Here is a 20,549-nt window from a genome sequence, read left to right as displayed (position 1 = left end):
GCCCACTCTAGAGGAGGAATGGCATATGGAGATTAATGCTATAGGTAAGCTAGGTAACACAGAGAAACACAAAATGGAATGTTCAAAATGAACATGCACTTGAATACACCATAAAAGAGAGATTTGCAATGGCAAGACATTTCCATAGGTAAACATTCCTAAAAACTCTCCCACCTTCCCCAATTCCCCAAATAATTATTGATGTTGGTTCCCTTTCCCTCTCAAGATAAAGTTAATTTTCGGTACACTTTAGGTATGCTGAATTAATAAATAATCCACAAGTTGTTTTAGTCATTAGCTTCGCTTTGTTCTCCCCAAACCTTTGGCCAGACTAAGTTACTACTGAATAATAATGCTTAATTATTCAACTTAATTATTATTGAAAAATAACTGTTAATGTTCAACTGTATAATTATTATTTTTTTTCTAAACTATTCATTGGACTATAATTCCTTCCAGATATTTATTTATTTTAAACTAAAAATACAAAGCAGATTTGCTAAAGGACTCAAAAGTAAGCCCTTCAATAGTTTCTAAATCAGGTTGAGCACAAATTCTGAAGTGATCTGGAGAAACCAAATCCACACTTCAGAGTGAGTTTCACTTCCTAACTGCAAGACAAGCTAAATTGCTTAAGCTGTTAAGTCTAACTACCCACCAATTAAAAGCAAGGGCACCATGAATGACACAGAATAAACTAAAACTCACTGTAATCCAAAATACTTACAGTAAAAATAGCACTTTTCACAGTCACAATGCCTTGGAATAATCAGTTTTCCTTTCAGAGCAGGAATCTTGAAATTTATTATTTTAAGATGTTTGAGTTACATAAATATATATCTTTGGAACTCTTCAGTGCTTTCCCTTATTTTATGATAAACATAGTTCTGAACTCATAAATAAATGGTTGCCTGAAGACTTTAGTAGATATGTTTTATTGTTTACAGAGAATCCCACCCACATGAAAACTAAAATTTAAAATGAAAACATAAGATCTGTATAATAAATTAAAACACAGTAATTAAAACTTAACAGGTTGGGGTCTTTAAGTCATACTATTATGCCATAATTCAAAGGAAAAAAAAAAGTCATAGTTAAGGTGACTCTGAGAAGTAAATTAAGTCGCATCAAATCTGAAGTGCAATTCTTTTCCTGTAACTTTAGAAGAAAAAAAAACCCTCATGACTGGTTCTCAAGTAAACAAAGAACATAAATTACAAACTCTGGTTATCAAATCCCTTAAGCCTTTTTCAAATGCGTCACAGGATATTCAACCCCTGCAATTCTTCTAATCTTCATCTCCAGGGTACTGTCCATGTGGTACACAGTCAACAAGCTAGAACAAAAATACATCTTACACAATCACTTAACACTTCCTACTTTATGCTTGTGAGTTTCGCACATTTAAATTTCAATATTTATCATCAGTAAAAATCTAGGTAAGTGGCTTAAACCAACTCTACCCTCTTAATAGGGAACCGCAGTAAGAGACGGAAATCAGTTCCTTCCTCCCTGCCTGGTAAATCCCATGTGGATAGGTGAACTGCTGATCTTTCAGTAGGAGTCTTAAACCAAGTCCATATGTATACATAATTTTGATAACTTTCTTCCAGAATTCAGGATATTCAAAAATAGTTTAATCTAAATAATGGAGTCCCGTCTTACAGCGTTTTAAACATATGCTTGCTTAAAAATCTAAGAACTGAAAGCATGTCAAAGAGAATGCCTTTTAATATAAAATAAGTACTTAAGCAAAAACTAATCCATAACATCATGAAACCATCTGGCCCATTATTCCTGTGTACCCTGCCAAAACTGTGATCCTATAAGTTTTTTAAAAATCATAACCTGTCACAAAGTATAATGACAAATATTTTATGAACTTAAGGTGATAATGTTAATCTGTATTCAGGATCCCAAGGTACCACCAACGAAATGAGTATTACTGCCTCTTAATGGAAGCTACAATTTCGGTAGTGACTTTTTCTCCCAGGGACAAAATAATTACTTTCCACGTTCAAGAACTTTGAAAGGGGAAAGAATATGACAAAAACTTAGTCTAAGCTACCCTCAGAGAGTTTCCTTCATACGTAGAGAAGCAAGGTGTTACCAGACTTCCCCACCAATGCCAGACTCGGTGGACCTCGGACTCCAGAGGATAAGACGCCACCAGAAAGCTTCTTCCCTCACGACCTACCTTCCCTCCCAGCTCTACCAGAAGTTTATACCTTTACCCTCTATCCCACCATTAATATCTCCGCATCGTCCTTCCCTTCTCTCCCTCTATATCCCTCCTGCCTGTGTAAAATGCGGCGGCTGGGGTCACAGAGATGGCCAGGGGAGCTCTCCTCTCCTCCTCTTTCTAAGTTCTTGCCATTCACCCGCCTCCGCGGCAGCCAGGCCCACACTGCCATGGAAACAGCGTGCCTCTGCGTCCTCCATCCGGGCCTCTCTACGAGAGCGACAAAAACCCGCGCAGGCGCACGCGATATCCCCAGAACTCGTACCCCTCCCGGCACCCATCCCGGTGCTTGCAAAGGTACGGTCAAGCTGAGGTTTCTAAGGGGACGACCAAGGAATCCACGCATCACGAATTTATTAGAGATGCGCGAAGTGCCGCTGTGTTGGTTGTGAAATTTCACTCTTGTAGCTGTCTCTCGTCAGATTTAGAATTCCTTAGGACAACTTCTAAAACTGTATTTTCTATATGTTATGTGCTTCGCAGTTAACGTAAAAAAGTAGTTTTTAGTTTTCATTAGTAAATAAGCAAATTGCTAATTAGTTACCATAATTTTGACCCTCAGCTTTTTTTCCGAATCCAAACCAAAACTTTACCCAAGAGAGTTGCCAAAGAAAATAGGATTTTTGTTCCAGCTTTGAGGCACGTCAAAATGGTCAACTAGAATTTTCTCAAATTCCCGCTTATCTTTATGTATAAAGGCAAAGCAAGATGAATTTTAGATTGTGGTGGAAGTTGAGAAGATTTTAACAACTATCCATTCCCAGCCAGAAACAAATAAGAACTAGGAGAAGTAAAAATATTTCCTCAGTACAATGCACTGTGTTCAGATTATTTTTAAATTGTTTATTATTAGGATTTCTATCACTTGATATGATGGAGAGCACCTTTTCTCCAAGAGAGGCAATGTAAAATTAAATTTTTAGATATTCTTCAAGTTATAGACTTAAGGTTTTTTAAAATGGAAGGTTAAAATGAATTGTAACATTGAGTGCACTTCCTAGATGTGGTGTAGTTGTAATGACCTAATGTTTCTACTGCAGCACTTGAAAAAAGAACCCCCAAAAAAGGTTATTCACTGTTAAAGGTTGAAGGAATTTTAGTCAAATCTCCTTTACTGGATGTAGAGTTGTAGAGTTACTTACCAAAGCTGGAAGTAGACCCTGGGTTTCAGAACTCCTGGGTTAATAGCTTTTTCCTCTGGTCATCCCCTAAATTTGTATTTTCAAATAATGGGTACTAGCGGCATTTTTTTTTTTTTAAGTTTCAGTAGGTTTTGGGGGAACAGGTGGTGTTTGGTTGCATGGATAAGTCCTTTAGTGGTGATTTCTGATATTTTGGTGTACCCATCACCTGAGCAGTGTACACTGTATCCAATATGTAGTCTTTTTTTGTTTTGTTTTGTTTTGAGACAGAGTCTCGCCACTGGAGTGAAGTGGCACAATCTTGGCTCACTTCAACCTCCATCTCCCGGGTTCAAGCGATTCTCGTGCCTTAGCCCCCAGAGTAGCTGGAACTACAGGCACACCACCACGCCTGGCTAACTTTTTGTATTTTTAGTAGAGATGGGGTTTCACCATGTTGCCCAAGCTGGTCTCCAACAATTGAGTTCAGGCAGTGCGCCCACCTCGGCGTCCTAACCAATATGTATATTTTTTATCCCTCACCCTGCTCCCACCTTTCTCCCAAGTCCCCAAAGTCCACTGTATCATCCTTATGCCTTTGCATCCTCATAGCTTAGCTCCCACTTATAAGTGAGAACATATGATGTTTGGTTTTCCGTTCCTGAGTTACTTCACTTAGAACAGTGATGAATTAACCTCCATTTCCATCCAGGTAGCTACAATGCCATAATTTCATTCCTTTGTATGACTGAGTAGTATTCCGGGGTATGTATATGTACCACATTTTCTTTATCCACTTGTTGATTGATGGGCATTTGGTTTGGTTCTTTATTTTTGCAATTGCGAATTGTACTGCAATAAACGCGTGTGCAAGTGTCTTTTTCACATAATGACTTCTTTTCCTCTGGGTAGATACCCAGTAGTGGGATTGCTGCATCAAATGGTAGATCTACTTTTAGTTCTTTAAAGAATCTCCGGCAGGGCGTGGTGGCTCAAGCCTGTAATCCTAGCATTTTGGGAGGCTGAGACGGGCGGATCACGAGGTCAGGAGATCAAGACCATCCTGGCTAACCCAGTGAAACCCCGTCTCTACTAAAAAATACAAAAAAAAAAAAAAACTAGCCAGGCGTGATGGCGGGCTCCTGTAGTCCCAGCTACTCGGGAGGCTGAGGCAGGAGAATGGCGTAAACCCGGGAGGCGGAGCTTCCAGTGAGCTGAGATCCGGCCACTGCACTCCAGCCTGGGCGACAAAGCGAGACTCCATCTCAACAACAACAACAACAAAAAAGAATCTCCACACTGTTTTCCATAGTGATTGTACTAGTTTACATTCCCACTACCAGTATAAAAGTGTTCCCTGTTCACCACATCCATGCCAACATCTTTTGTTTTTTTATTTTTTTGCTTATGACCATTCTTGTAGGAGTAAGGTGGTATAGTATTGAGATTTTGATTTGCATTTCCCTGATCATTAGTGATGTTGAGCATTTTTTCATATCTTAATTGGCCATTTGAATATCTTTTGAGAATTGTCTATTCATGTCCTTAGCCCACTTTTTGATGAGATTATTTGTTTTTTCCTTGCTGATTTGTTTGCGTTCCTTGAAGACTGTGGATATTAGTCCTTAGTCAGATGCAGTTTGTGAAGATTTTCTCCCACTCTGTGGGTTGTCTGTTTACTCTGCTAATTATTTATTTTGCTATGCAGAAGCTATTTAGTTAAATTAAGTCCCATCTACTTACCTTTGTTTTTGCTGCATTTGCTTTTAGATTTTTGGTAATGAAGTCTTTGCCAAAGCCAATGTCTAGAAGGGGTTTTCCAATGTTATCTTCTATAATTTTTATGGTTTCAGGTCTTAGATTTAAGTCTTTGATCCATCTTGAGTTGATTTTTGTATATGGGGAGAGATGAGGATCCAGTTTGATTTTTCTACATGTGGCTTGCCAATTATCCCAGCATTATTTGTTGAATAGGGTGTCCTTTCCTCACTTTATATTTTTGTGTGCTTTGTTGAAGATCAGTTGGCTTCATTTCTGGACTCTATTCTGTTTCATTAGTCTATGTGCCTATTTTTATGCCAGTACCATGATGTTTTAGTGACTATAGCCTTGTAGTATAGTTTGAAGTCGGGTAATGTAATGCCCAGATGTGTTCTTCTTGGTTTTCCTTTGAATCTGCAGGCTCCTTTTTGGTTTTATATGAATTTTCAGGTTGTTTTTTCTAGTTCTGTGAAGAATGATAATGGTATTTTGGTGAGAATTGCATTGAGTTTGTAGATTGCTTTTGGCAGTACAGTCATTTTCACAATAGTGATTCTACCCATCCATGAACATGGGATTTGTTTCCATTTGTTTGTGTCATCTGTGATTTCTTTCATCAGTGTTTTTTAGTTTTCCTTGTAGAGATCTTTCACCTCCTTGGTTAGGTATATTCCTAAGTATTTTATTTTTTGCACCTATTGTAAGTGGGGTTGAGTTCTTGATTTGATTCTCATCTTGGTCGCTCTTGGTGTATAGCAGTGCTACTGTTACCAGTGGAAGATGTCCATGTTCTTGGCATTTTTGAACAAAGAATTGGGCAAAATGCACAAATAAAGCAAGGAAAGAATGAAGCAACAAAAGCAGAGATTTTTATTGAAAATGAAAGTACACTCCACAGTGTGGGAGTGGGCATGAGCAGTGGTTCAAGGGCCCCAGATACAGTATCTTCTCGGGTTCAAAAACCCCCTAGAGGTTTCCCATTGACTACTTGGTGTTCACCCCATGTAAATGAAGTGGTGGCCCGCAATCAGTCTGATTGGTTGTGGAAAGCAACCAATCAGAGGCTGAAGTGAAGTTACAAAGTTACACTCCTATGCAAACGTTACACTCCTATGCTCTTTGCAACCAGTCAGGGGTACTTTCAATTTCCCATCTGCAGAAAAGGAGATTTGCAAAGAGAGTAGCATATGGTCCTTTTTTTACTTAGGCATGGCAAGTTAGGGTTTTCCTTTCAATTGCATTCTAGGAAGTCAGTGTGAAATGGCCTTAGATTCCCTGTCTCCAGACCCTATTCTCCTGCCTCACTACTGATTTGTGCACATTGATTTTATATCCTGAAACTTTACTGAATTCATTTATCAGTTCTAGAATCTTTTTGGATGGTTTTCTACTATACGATTATATCACTAGCAAACAGCAACAGTTTGATTTCATCTTTACCAGTGTGGATGCCCTTTATTTCTTTCTCTTGCCTGGTTGGGATATAGCAGCATGATTGGTAGCCAAAAGTGGAAATGACTCAAATGTCCATCAAATGATGGATGGATAAATATTATATACCTATACAATGGAATATTATTCTGCAATAAAAGTAAATGAAGTACTGCTGGAGGATTCTAAAAAGATGGTGGAATAGGAAGCACCAGGATTCTATCTTCCCACCTAGAAAAACAATTGCACTGTCAAAACCTATCTCTTGTAATTATGTTGGAACTGTGGAGTCTATTAAAGGCTTGCAACTTTCAAGGGAAGGCTTGGACAGAAAACTGAAGTTTATTTTGGTGAATTTCAGCTCTTAGTTCAGTATCATCTACCCAACCCAAAACCCCAGCTCCCTAGCAGGCAGTCTGCATTACTTGCAGGAGCAGCTTGCACATAGCTCATGAGAATCAGTGAGCAGTAAGGACCCTGTCCTCCTATTGATGAGGGTCTATGTTCTGATAATTGATTGCTGCTTCTGATCAAGGAGATGCAAACACAGAGGTAGCAGCCATTGTTGTTGCATCTTCCCCCACCATTGTAAGCTTTTACTCCTCCAGCTGAAGCAACTTCCAGGAAATTTTCCTTGTTTTCTTCCTTTTGGAAGACAAACATTAAAGACTAAGACATTGAAAAACAACTACATTTACAGAGAAAAGTATAAAGTTAAATTGAACACCCAGAGAAAGGTGTAAACTCAGAAAAAAAAAACCTGAGAAGACCTTAAATCATAAAGATGCTCAAATAACTAAGGAAAGATGTGGAGAAAGTGAAGAAAATAATATACAAACAAAATGGAAATATCAATAAATAGAAAACTAAAAAAGAAATCAAAGAAATTCTAGAGCTGAAAAGTACAACTGAAATGAAAATCTTACTATTGGGATTCAAAAGCAGATTTGGGCAGGCAGAAGAAAGAATAAGTGAACTTAAAGATAAGACAATTGAAATTGTTGTATCTGAGAAACAAAAAATTAAAAAGTTAAAAGTGAACAGAGCCTAGGGGACCTGTAGAACACCATCAAATGGACCACAGTATGCATTGTGGGAGTCCTCGAGAAAAGAGAAAGAAGTAGTGTGATAATTTGAAGAAACAATGGCTGAAAACTTCCCAAGTTTAATAAAGGATATGAATATGATCATCACAGAAGCTCAATGAACTCCAAGTAGGATTAATTCAAACAAACCTCCAATGAAGCACATTATCCATCAAACTGTCAAAAGACAAGAAAGAAGCAACTCATCACATACAAGGGATTTGCAAAAATCCTCTACAAAATACCAAATTTCAGCAGTATATTACAAAGATACTGCACCATGGCCAAAAGGGATTTATTCCTAGAATATAAGGATGGTTTAACCTCCAAAAATCAATGCAATATGCCACGTTAACAGAAGGAAGGAGAAAAACTGAATGATCATTTTAATTGATGCAGAAAAAGCATTAAATTCAGCACTCATGATAAAAAAAAAAAAACTTGGAATAGAAGGAGACTGCCTCAACTTAATAAAAGCCATATATGAAAAACCCACACCAAGCATCATGCTCAATTCTGAAAGACTGAAAGCTTTTCATCTAAGATCAGATATAAGGTGAGGATGCTGGCTTTCACTACTGCTATTAAACATAGTACTGGAAGTACAAGTCAGAGCAATTAGGCAAGAAAAAGAAATGTAAGGCAGCCAGATTAGAAAGGAAGAATGAGATTATCTCTGTTTGCAAATGACAGGTCTTATACATAGAAAACCCTAAAGATATCATTTTTAAAACTATTAGAATTAATACATTCAGCAAAAATTGCAAGAGACAAGGTCAGTACATAAAGTCAGTTGTATTTCTATATACTAATGATGAACAATCTAAAAGGAAATTAAGAAAACAATTTACAATAGTAGCAAAAAGAATAAAATACTTAGGAATTAACTAAATAGATGAAAGATGCATACAATGCAAACCATAAAACAAATAAATGGAAAGCTATCCCATGTTCATGGATTAGAGGACAATATTATTAAGATGTCAGTATTACCCAAAGTAGATATGCAGATACAATGCAATATCTATCAAAATCTCAGAAAAGCAGAAATAAAGAAATCCATCCTAAAATTTATATGTAATTTCAAGGAACCCCAAAAGCCAAAATAGTCTTGAAAAAGAACAAAGTTGGAGCACTAATACTTCCTGATTTCAAAACTTACTATAAAGCTAAAATAATGCAAATAATGTGGTACTGCATAAAGACAGCTTTATAAACCAATGGAATCAAATTTAGAGGTCAGAAGTAAACTTTCACATATATGGTCACATGATTTTTCACAAGGGTTTTGTAAAACAGTGGGGAAAGGATATCATCTTTCAACAAATGGTTCTGGGAAAACTGGATATCCACATGCAAAAGAATGAGGTTGGACCCTTACCTCACACCATATTCAAAAATAAAGTGGATCAAACACGTAAATTTAAGAACTAAAACTATGAACTCTTATAAAGAAACAAAGCAAAAGCTTTGCCACATTGGATTTGACATGAATTTCTTAGATATGACACCAAAAGCACATGCAAAAGTAAACAAATTGGACTGCACAAATACTAAGTACTATTGCATTTTAAATACTTTTATTCAAAAGACATTATCAGCAGAATGAAAACGCAACCTATGAAATGGGAGAAAATATTTGCAAATGATATATCTAATATCCATAGGTATCCAAGGTATTAATATGCATAACAAAGAACTTCTAAACTCAACAACAATTATAAAAACAAACAATCCAATTCAAAAAATGGACAAAGAACTTGATTAGACATTTCTCCAAACATTCATGAATTGCCAAGAAGCACATGAAAAGATGCTAAATATCACTAATTATTAGAGACATGAAAATCAAAACCACTATGAGATACCACCCTCACTAGGAAGACTACTATTAAGACAAAATAAATATTGGCAAGGATGTGGAGAAATTGAAACCCTTATGCACTGTTAGTGGGAATGTAAAATGGTACAACTGCTATGGAAAACAGTATGGCAATTCCTGAAAAAATCAAAAATTGAATTACCATATGATCCAGCAATCCTATTTCGAGTATATATCCAAAATAATCACAAGCAGGATCTTGAAGAAATATATGTAAACTCATGTTCACAACAGCTAAAATGTTGAAGCAACCCAAATGACCATTGACAGATGAATGGATAAGCAAATGTGGTATATATGCACTGTAGAATATTATTCAGACTTTAAAAGGAAGGAAATTCTGACATATGCTACAATGGGATTAACCTTTGAAAGAACTTATGCTAGGTAAAGTAATAATAAAAGCCATATATGAAAAACCCACAGCAAACATCACATTCAATACTGAAGGACTGAAAGCTTTTCATCTAAAATCAGGTACAAAAACAAGAATGCCTGCTTTCACTACTGCTATTCAACATAATACTGGAAGTCCTAGCCAGATCAATTAGGCAAGAAAAAGTCATAAAAAGACAATAATGTATTGTTCCACTTATATGAGGTGCCCAGAACAGTCAAAATCATAGAGACAGAAAGTAGAATCGTGTTTTCCAGCGTCTGTTAACACAGGGGAAATGAGAGGTTATTGTTTAATGGGTATAAGTGTCAGTTTTAAATAATAAAGAGTTCTGGAGATGGATGGTAATGGTGTTCGCATAGCAATGTGAATATGTTTAATATCATGGTAATGTACACTTACAAATGGTAAAGATAACAAGTTTTATGATAGGTATTTTTTTACCCAAATAAAAAGTTTTAGAAAAAAAAAAGGAATGAAGTACTGATAGATGCTACAACATTGATGAACCTTGAAAACATAAATATTATGTTACAAAAGAAGCCAGACACAAAAACTACATATTGTATAATTCCATTAATATGAAATGTCCAGAACAGGTAAATCTATAGCGATTGAACATGAACTAGTGGTTGCCTAGGGCTGGAACAAAGGAGTTGTTGAGGGGAAATGGGTGGGTGACCACTAAAAGTTGAATTGTATGGTATTAGTATATGAATTATATGTCAACAATAAAGATGTTACAAGAAGTATTAATGGAATGGTGGGCAAACCATAACTGTGGAGTGGAACATGTAAGAAAAATGGGTTTTCCAAGACTGATTGATATATGGCTCATATCTCCCATGTTTAACTAGCCTGGAGAAGATTTTAATTTCTGGTCAATTTCCCCATCAGTAACATATAGATCGTAATATTTGCCTTATTTTTGTGAAGAATAGTGAGGTAATCCATTCCATGTACTTAGCCCAGTGCCTGATGTATACAAAGTGCTTAACAGTGACTATTACATTACATAGTTTTCCAAAAGGATGAAAGTAGGTTCTAGAATATCTTTATTGATATTCCAAAATGAAAATAAGAAAATTTATAAAATTATGTGTGGAATTCTATAAGAAAAATAGATGCTACATTATCAAACATTTTTTAACTTATGAAAGGTTTAGTTATTAATGTATCAATTTCAAATAAATGTTAAATGTTACAATTATAGAACCCTTGTGCGATATAACTGAGCATTAAAGGTGAAATGGATAGTGTAAAAATCATAATAACATCCCCACTTAAATGGAAGTCAGAGTTCCAGTTATCTCAACCACCTAAAGCCAAGCTGTAAACGAAAACAAGTGTAAAAGATGTGAAAGCAATAATACGAAGCTAATACAGTTGTGAACAAAGCTTGAGCCATTTTTAGGACAGTCTTTCACAGTCCTTTCACTTACTTTAGTCTCATAAACTCAGGTCTCTGAATTCCCAGCCCAGAAATTAGGACGTGATAATTTCAAAAAAGGAAAACAGTTGTGTTGTTAAAAGTAGGGACTCTGACACCAGGAAAAAAAATTCCTTTTAAAGAACTCAAAGCTTAGCAGAAATACGCTTAACTATCCCAAGAATAGTATAAGTTTCAGTGGAAACTTTTGTTCACAGATCAGGATTGTATTAGTTTTCACAGTATGTTTGTGGTATTTCAGAGGCTGCCATGAACAGTGAGGAATAGATTTCATCTTATGCCATACCCCATCTTGCTTTTCTTTTTCAGCAGTCTGGCTCTGTCACCCAAGCTGGAGCGCTGTGGCGCAGTCATGGCTCACTGAAACCTCCACCTCCTGGGTTCAAGTGATTCTCAAAGGTTGACAGACTGACATGCATAAAACAAAAAATAAAAAGAATGAAAAGCAAAGATGACCTAGACTAAAACAATTTTTTTTTTTGTCTCTTCTAATGGCAAGCAGAGACAAACATTAAATTGCAATATTGTATAATCATTCACCATCTGTAATTCACAATCTATAGTGACAATCTTGAGCTACTAAAAAAGGTTGATTTCACTATTACCTCTTTAAATAAGGCAGAGCACTATTCGTTTTCAATAATTTCATCCAATTTTGCCTGTTGAGCTCCTTAACTTCTGGGCCCACTGGGAGGTGAATAATTCATAACCTCTACATGAAAGAGCTCACAGACTGAAAAAGGAAATAGGCTTAAACAAAGGGAGCACAGTGTGACACACAAGGTACAGATTTAGCTTGAAAAGTGGAGGAATTAATTAGGAGGAGAGTGACAATAAAATGGTTTCTACAAAGTGTTGACATCAGAGCTGACTTTTTTTTGGCAGGAGGGAGACCTGAGTTTTATTATTACTCAAATCAGTCTCCTCAAACATTCAGGGGTCAGAGTTTTTAAGGACAATTTGGTGGGTGGGGGTAAACCAGTGAGCCAGGAATGCTGATTGGTTAGGTCAGAGATGAAATCATAGGGAGTTGAAGGTGTCTCCTTGCACTGAGTTCCTAGGTGGGGGCCACAAGATCAGATGAGCCAGTTTATTGATCTGGGTGGTGCCAGCTGATCCATCAACTGCAGGGTCTGCAAAATGTCTCAGGCACTGATCTTAGGAGCAGTGTATCCTTAAATATTGTAGCCTCTAGCTGCATGACTCCTAAACCGTAATTTCTAATCCTGTGGCTAATGTTAGTCCTACAAAGGCAGTCCAGTGCCCAGGCAAGAAGGAAATTTGTTTTGGGAAAGGGATAAACTCTAAACTATACAGTAAGTTCCTCCCAAAGTTAGTTCAGCCTATGCCCAGGAATGAACAAGGACAGCCTGGAGGTTAGAAACAAGGTAGAGTTGGTTAGGTCACATTTCTTTCACTGTCTCAGTTACAATTTTGCAATGGCAGTTTCAATCCCTCCCTTTGGGTTTTATAAAACCTTAATCTTAACGTGTTGGATAATGAAGATGGAAAAGGGGCAAAGACCATTCTAACTTCTTCCTGCTGATCAGGGGCATAGTGGGGGTAGGTGTTGACCCAAGGTGAGAGGAGTGGAACCACTTTGCAACTGTCTGAGCATACTCAGGCAGAACTGGCTGTGGTTCCAAGGCTTGCATGGCAAAGGCATTAGTATTGTCATCTATAGTTTTAGTACCGCATTTAAGGGAACAGGTAAATGCTGAGTACTAGGGTAAGTAATGCAATGCGCAGTTTTTTTTGTTTTTTGTTTTTTGTTTTTTGTTTTTTTGTTTTTTTGTTTTTGAGACGGAGTCTCACTCTGTCGCCCAGGCTGGAGTGCAGTGGCGCGATCTCAGCTCACTGCAAGCTCCGCCCCCCGGGTTCACGCCATTCTCCTGCCTCAGCCTCCTGAGTAGCTGGGACTACAGGCACCTGCCACCACGCCCGGCTAATTTTTTGTATTTTAGTAGAGACGGGGTTTCACCGTGTTAGCCAGGATGGTCTCGATCTCCTGACCTTGTGATCCGCCCGTCTCGGCCTCCCAAAGTGCTGGGGTTACAGGCATGAGCCACCGCGCCCGGCCAATGCGCAGTTTTAAAAGTAAACATTTGCAAGATAATGTTTAGGGCTAACTATGACATGAACCCCAAAATTCCTGTCCTCTGGAGACCAAAAGAAAGTATTTCCACATGGTCACAAGGTTAAGCTCTTAAGGACACAAAATTAAATAAAGAAATTTCATCTGGTATTGTTTTCACGGACCTGCAGCAAAGTTTGTACCTCACCAGCCTGCCAGGCTGGCTTGAAAAGCAGGCTTACGGGTGTCCTAAACCCATGTTCTATCCTGTGATATCCCTCTCTCCATTATAGAAAGACAAATTTTTAGCACAAAATGTACCAGATTTGCTACAGCCTAAGACTAGCCTCACGAATCCTCTAAAAAAAATCTATTAATCAAACCCTTGCAGAGGAGACAACCAGTTACACTTACCATTTACAAACACACACACAAACAGACGCACACAGAGAGACCAGAGATTTGTGTGGTAAGAATTTCTTACCCTTTCTGCCAGCATACTAGGTTTTCAGGTTCCCTTTCTCTGCAGCTTCCATAAGAATGGAACAGTTTTTGATGACCTGCTTGCTATGCCATAGCTGTGAGGGTCAAGCCACTTAACAAAAGAAAATCATCCTTTTCTGTTTTATGAAGCCATAGGCAAAAGATTCTCAATTGTGCAAGATGCTGCCCAATGGCCTGCATGGGGAACCAAATTAACATTTTTCATCGCAGCAAAATACATATAACAAAACAGACACTAGTCACTTGTTCAGCACCCAATATCAACCTGACAAAGCTCAAACTTTCTCCTGTTGGTCCCTGTTGTCTTTGATCCACTCCAGATGGGAAGGGATCACCTCCAGATGGTAATTCACATTGGGGTCTCTGGTCAAAGTGAAGAGCGAATAGTCACCCCAAGACAGGCCTGTCGAGCTTTCTTTAGGACTCACCAAATGTGACCAAATAAGGAGGATTTCTGAGTTAAGTCTGCTGGACTTCCGCAAGCAATTTCTTCAGAGGTCCCCTTCAAATACACAAAAATGCACAAAGATGAGACAGACAGGATTCCAAATCTGATCCCTAACCAACAACTCCAAGAGTTGGTTCCCTTCCAAACTATCCTCCTACTCTCCATCTGATAGATCTCCCTGAAATCTTCCTGATTGAGAAGTCTCCTGAACCAAGACTCTTCCTACTAGTTAGGGAGAGGCAACTGAGACCCCCCCCCCCCAGGAGCTGAACTGAGACAGGCACCCCACAATGGGGTTACATCCAAAACAAGACCCCCAAAGGAGCTGAACGAGACAGACATCATAGTAGAGCTACAGACACCTTGCAATGTGGCTATGGACAGACACCCCACCATGGGGTTACAAGGCCAGTTGCGAGAAGGAAGAAAGTGTTTGCAGCTCCTAGGATACTCACCAATGCAGACACCCCACAATGGGGCTACAGACAGACACCCTGTGATAGGGCTACTGTTATGAGACATCTCCCCAGGACTATTTCTCTATTGCAATTAAATCCATGCATACTATGAAATGGGAGAGTTCCCTGACCCCCTCCCTCGTGGAACTTGCGACAAGGGTGCAGCTCATTTGCTCCACCACTGTGCTCAAATACCTTACAGGATGGGGACCACGCAGACAGGCAGGTGCAGGAGCCAGGGCAAGCGTGTTTGGTCTCAGGACCCACAGTAGTGTCTAGGAGTGTGTTACAATTAATGCTCTTTTAGCAGTTGCCATCTGCAGACAGCTAAGTGTTACACCAGCTCAGTGGAGTCAGGGTGACAGCCTTTTACACCCTGCCCTCTTGGTACCTGGGTCCTTGTCCCACATCCAGGAAGAATCAGGTCGCATGGACTTAAAGGATGGTGAATGTGGGGATTTTATTGAGTGATGGAGGTGGTTCTTAGAGGGATAGGTGGGAAGCTGGAAAGGGGATAGAGTGATAAGATTATCTTTCCCTGAAGTTCGGCCATCCCATCTCCTTTCCGACCATCCCCAGCCAAACTCCTCTCAACGTTCAGATGCTCCTTCTCTTCTCTCCTTCTCTGCTGCTCCATTCCGCCGCTCTTCTGATTGTGGATCCTGGGGTTTGGGCATTTTATGGGTACAGGATGGGGGCATGGTGAGCAAGAGTGGTCTTGGAAAAGACAACATTGGGATGTGAAAACAGGAATGCCTGTTCCCATTTAGGGCCACAGGTTTCCAGGCTTGAGGGTGGGGCCTTTTCCGGGGAACTGTTCTCTTCTACCTACTATTTCCTTGCCTCCTGTCCTTATCAGTTGGGTTGGCAGCACCCTACCAGTAGAGAGAGTACCAGAGTCAGCCCCCAGTCCAAGAGAACTAGGCAGCCACTTGGGTTGACCTCTGGATCCATCGCTGGAGGCGGGTACCAAACCACAGGCAGGTAGCCACAAGGGCAATCCCAGATGAGCCCCCAAATTTGTAACTGCCCAGTGGGTTTGCCTTGCCCGCTGCCTAGACAGAGCCTGATTTATCAAGACAGGAGAATTCCAATACAGAAAGAGTAATTCACACAGAGCTGACCATATGGGAGACTGGGATTTTATTATTTCTCAAATCATCCTCCCAGAGCTAACTTTTGAAGAATAAAAAGAATTGTGCAAAAAGGATAAGGCATTGTACATAGAGATGATAGCATTTGCCAAGACATAGAGGCATCAACTAGTTTACTCCAGGATCTTTAGGTAATTCAGAATTGCTGGCTCAAAACATGCAAGATGGGCCCAGGCACAGTGGCTCACACCTGTAATCCCCGCCCTTTGGGACATTGAGGTAGGCGGATTACTTGAGGCCAGGAATTCAAGAACAGCTTGCCAACATGGCAAAACCCCATCTCTACTAAAAAATACAAAAGCAAAACAAAACAAACAAATAGCCAGGCATGGCAGAGCACACCTGTAATCCCAGCTACTTGGGAAGCTGAGGCACGAGAATCACTTGAACCCAGGTGGCAGAGGTTGCAGTGAGTCATGATCATGCCACTGCACTCCAGCCCGGGCAACAGAGCAAGACTGTCTAAAAAAAAAAAAAGGCAAGATGGGGTATGGCGTAACACGAAATCTATTTCTTATTGCCCATGGCAGCCTCTGAAATACCACAAACATACTGTGAAAACTAATGCAATTCTGATCTGTGAACAAAAGTTTCCATTGAAACTAATACTAACCTTGGGATAGTTAATCATATTTCTGCTAAACTGTGAGTTCTTTAAAAGCAGCAACTGCATTTTAGGCATTTCTGTACACTTAGTAGTATATGCATTTAAGTCTTTAATGAATATTTATTGAGTTCACATAACGGAACTCATGAACTAATAATTTGTGAAAAACCTATGTGCTTTGTGCTATTAAGTTCATCACTTTTTTGATACTTTATCGGGAAAGTGGAAGTTACTGAAAGAAATTAGTGTTTTTGATCAGGGAAGAGAGAGGAATAAATTTCTAAAATGGGATATTTTGGGTAAGTGCAGAACTCTAGTAAATTAGGAAAATCAGAGGCACCATGAAAACACAGAACTTGCATGTAGGTGAGGAAGGAACGAGGAGGGGATGTTAATGACATACTTTGCAATTTTATAGAATACAGCAGTTCTAGGTACCCTCTCCCTCTCCCTACACATTCCATTTAACGTCTTCTTCCTTCTCCCCTCTAAAGTGAGTACCCTCTGGCTGTCGATAACTCTACAAGGGAAGAAAATTAAGAACATGTAAGAACAGGGTGATTTAGCAAGAAGTAGGTATGTGAAGCAAAGGAAGCTGGTTGTTATTCAGGGACTTTCCCTTTGATGGGCTTTATGCTTTTAAAACTCTGATGATACTGGATATCAATAGATAACTATAGGCACTGAAAATGTATTTAGAATTTATGACTTATCAAGGACTATGAGATTTTAAGAATATAAGATCAATATATGTAAACAGTGCCATGTGTCTTGCCTCTCCACTGTTTAATACTAGTTACATGTATAAATTTTAAATGTGCATAGTCTGAAATATGATCCCAGAAATAGATAATACTTCCCCATTATCTGTCATCATTTACCATACTATGTAGAGAAATAAATACGTACACAATATGAGGAAGAGAACAGTATAAAGTTGAGCAACTCTCTATGTTTTAAATAAAGGCTTTCACGTAGAAAAGCCAATATTTATTTAATGTAGGTAACCAAGAAGAAAATTTAAGTAAGTTGAATGCCAAGAATTGAGAACATGTGACCATGCACATCTCCTATAAAACTGTTCAAAGTAATACACCTTATAAAAAATTTCAGATTCTACATAGTCATGAAATTTTAAATCACTTAAAAATATTCAGCACATATGTGTAAAATGCTGTTTTTATACATTTAGAATATATCAGCAAACTAATATATTCCTTAGAAGTCCATTACTTCAACCACCTAGAACCCAGTTGCAAAAAAAAAAAAAAAAAAAAAAGTACAAATGTCTTGAAAACAATAATATGAAGCCATCAAAAAGTTTTGTGAGTTAAGTTTGAGCAATGTTTGTGAAAATCGCTCACAGTCCTTTGATTTACTTTATTCTAATAAGCTGAGATCTCAGAATTTCTAGTCCACAAAGTAGAATGTGATAATTTGAAAGGAAAGAAAAGAGATGAGATGTTTTAAGTAGGTTACTTTTCTGAATTTTACACCTGTGTATGCTATTGTTAATGCTAACACACATATATTTGAAGTGGATATATTGACATTGAGATATTTTGTAAATTAAAAAACTGATAATGTGAGAAATGTTTTCATTAAGGAATCAAAAATTATTTCTCTTCAATGGAGAGAGAGGACAATAAATAATAAACATAATAAATAAATAACTCCTATGTTAAAAGAGGACAAACAATATACAAAACATAAAGCAAAATAGAATCAGAAGTGTCAGGGTGTGTTCTGGTAGTGAGACTGAAGTTTTAAATATTGTAGTCAAATTAGGGTTAAAGGTTATTGAGGTAACAATTGAGACTTTCATTATAGTTATATACAGATGTGACATATAATAAAATCTACCTATATAAAAATATGGAGAGAGACATATATGTGTCTATATGTGTATTATATATCAGATATATCACATATCTGGATATCATTATAATGAAAATATGCCTAACTATCAAAAAACTCAAGGCCTTCTTTTTGTTATTCACTGTCACATGTCATACCAAAGGCTGGAGACCTTCCGTTTGCCTTTAACCCTGAGTAGCAGGACAAAGCCACTTCTAGCTTGTATTCCAGAAATATATTTCTTAAGACAAGTGCTCTAAGGAAAAAAGCATTTGCAATGTAATTATTTTATTTGTTTAGTAGATTTTACAGCACTTATTTCATGTGTTCAACACCTTTTAGCATATGTCCATCTGCCGTAAGGCAAAAGTTTAAAGGGATTTCCTGCAGTGATGCTTTTGCTTTCTCAGTGTGTGATTAGAAGTCCTGTGATCGACCTTAACTGAAGAAGGATTTAATAGGAATAAATTATGGAAAAGAAACGAAATGAATCAGAATTTAGCTTTTGAGAAATCAACAAACAATTTACTTTTTAAATTATTGATAAGAAAACCCTCTGTTTATAAGTGGTGCCTCATTGGCTAATAATTACTCCTTGAAAATATCTACCCATATCATTGAATCTAAGTGCCATTTGCTAAGATATCCTATAGTTTTAGCTTTTCTCCGTGCAGATTAATAGCAGAAGCTATACTTCATCCAGACAAAAATATTTAACATCAAAAGCAAAAATTATGAAATAAGGAAGCTAAACACCAAGGCTCCATTTAAGGTATACAAATAGTATTGATCATTAGTGATAATCATCTTCTGCTCATGTGCTATGCTAGAGCGAAGAATAATCGACTCCCATACACAAGGAAAATGATCTTCAATTTGCTCTGTTGTTATAAAAGTGCTTTTAAGTCTCTCATATTCATATTGACTTATATTCTTTACTGTTAATATCACTTCACAAAAAGACTAAAAGTACATTTTGGTTTATTAACAGTAATAGACAATTAGTTATAAAATTTGCCTGTGGTTAAATTTATACTCAACTTATTCTCAAACAGATTTGAGGCTGCTTGCAGTAACACTGATACAATGAGTAGTAAATACAGACGAAGAGGAAGTCAATATGCTAACCCTAAGTTTGCTCAGTTTCTGAAGATACCTTTATGGCAAAAAGCCAGGTCAGTAAACAGATCCAGCAAAAGTGCCAACACCCTTCATTGGGAAAACTTCCTCTCCTGAACCTTTAAATCAGGAGAGTGCTTTTTTATTGGACACCTATGATGCTGTAGAGCTTCAAATTTTAAGCAGCCAGTTTTAAAAAGAAAATAAAGTACTACAATACCAAGCTCTTGTGTAAAGAAGAAGAAATCACGGGTGTTCCTCAGGAAAAACTTGTTATCCAAGCATTCATTTTAAAGTAATTTCTCAGGTGGCATTTTTATTAGGGGTAGTGAGTGATGTAAGTGACAGGGCCTTCAATAGCATTTTTACAGCATGGTCCAGACAGGTTTCTAATGGTTGTGTCCTACAATGACCTTAAATTTTTTTAAAGCATAACTATAAATCTCAGTAAAGATGATTCTGCATTGTCACATTTTCTTGACAATAGTTTGACAAACTATACTTCAAAAACCACATGCTTTTAAAAATCGGAATTTTTCAACAGCCCTTCATGCTAACAACTCTCAATCAATTCGGTATTGATGGAACATATCTCAAAATAATAAGTGCTATTTATGACAAACCCACAGCCAATAACATACTGAATGAGAAAAAACTGGAAGCATTCCCCTTGAAAACTGGCACAATACAGGGATGCCCTCTCTCACCGCTCCTATTCAACATAGTGTTGGAAGTTCTGGCTAGGGCAATCAGGCAAGAGAAAGAAAGAAAGGGTATTCAATTAGGAAAAGAGGAAGTCAAATTGTCCCTGTTTGCAGATGACATGATTGTATATTTAGCAAACCCCATCGTCTCAGCCCAAAATCTCCTTAACCTGATAAGCAACTTCAACAAAGTCTCAGGATACAAAATCAATGCACAAAATTCACAAGCATTCTTATACTCCAATAACAGACAAA

At 37.8% G+C, this 20,549-nt stretch overlaps 1 protein-coding gene across 7 annotated transcripts in view; it reads right to left on the bottom strand.

Moving 5' to 3' along the window:
- CCDC181 (coiled-coil domain containing 181) overlaps positions 1-20,549 on the bottom strand; it is an 89,083-nt gene that overhangs the window by 49,909 nt on the left and 18,625 nt on the right. For 3 of the 7 annotated variants that reach the window (XM_017868454.1, XM_017868456.1, XM_017868453.1), the window contains exon 1: positions 2,299-2,462. The exons of 3 other annotated variants lie outside the window; for them this stretch is intronic. The gene's annotated coding sequence lies outside the window, so the exon portion shown is untranslated. One more of the 7 variants, XM_017868455.1, reaches the window with a different exon arrangement.

The sequence above is a fragment of the Rhinopithecus bieti genome, unplaced genomic scaffold (genome assembly GCF_001698545.2).
Source record: "Rhinopithecus bieti isolate Rb0 unplaced genomic scaffold, ASM169854v2 scaffold_4101, whole genome shotgun sequence".
In the NCBI taxonomy this organism is placed as follows: domain Eukaryota; kingdom Metazoa; phylum Chordata; class Mammalia; order Primates; family Cercopithecidae; genus Rhinopithecus; species Rhinopithecus bieti.
This window is presented reverse-complemented; position numbering and strand designations above follow the sequence as displayed.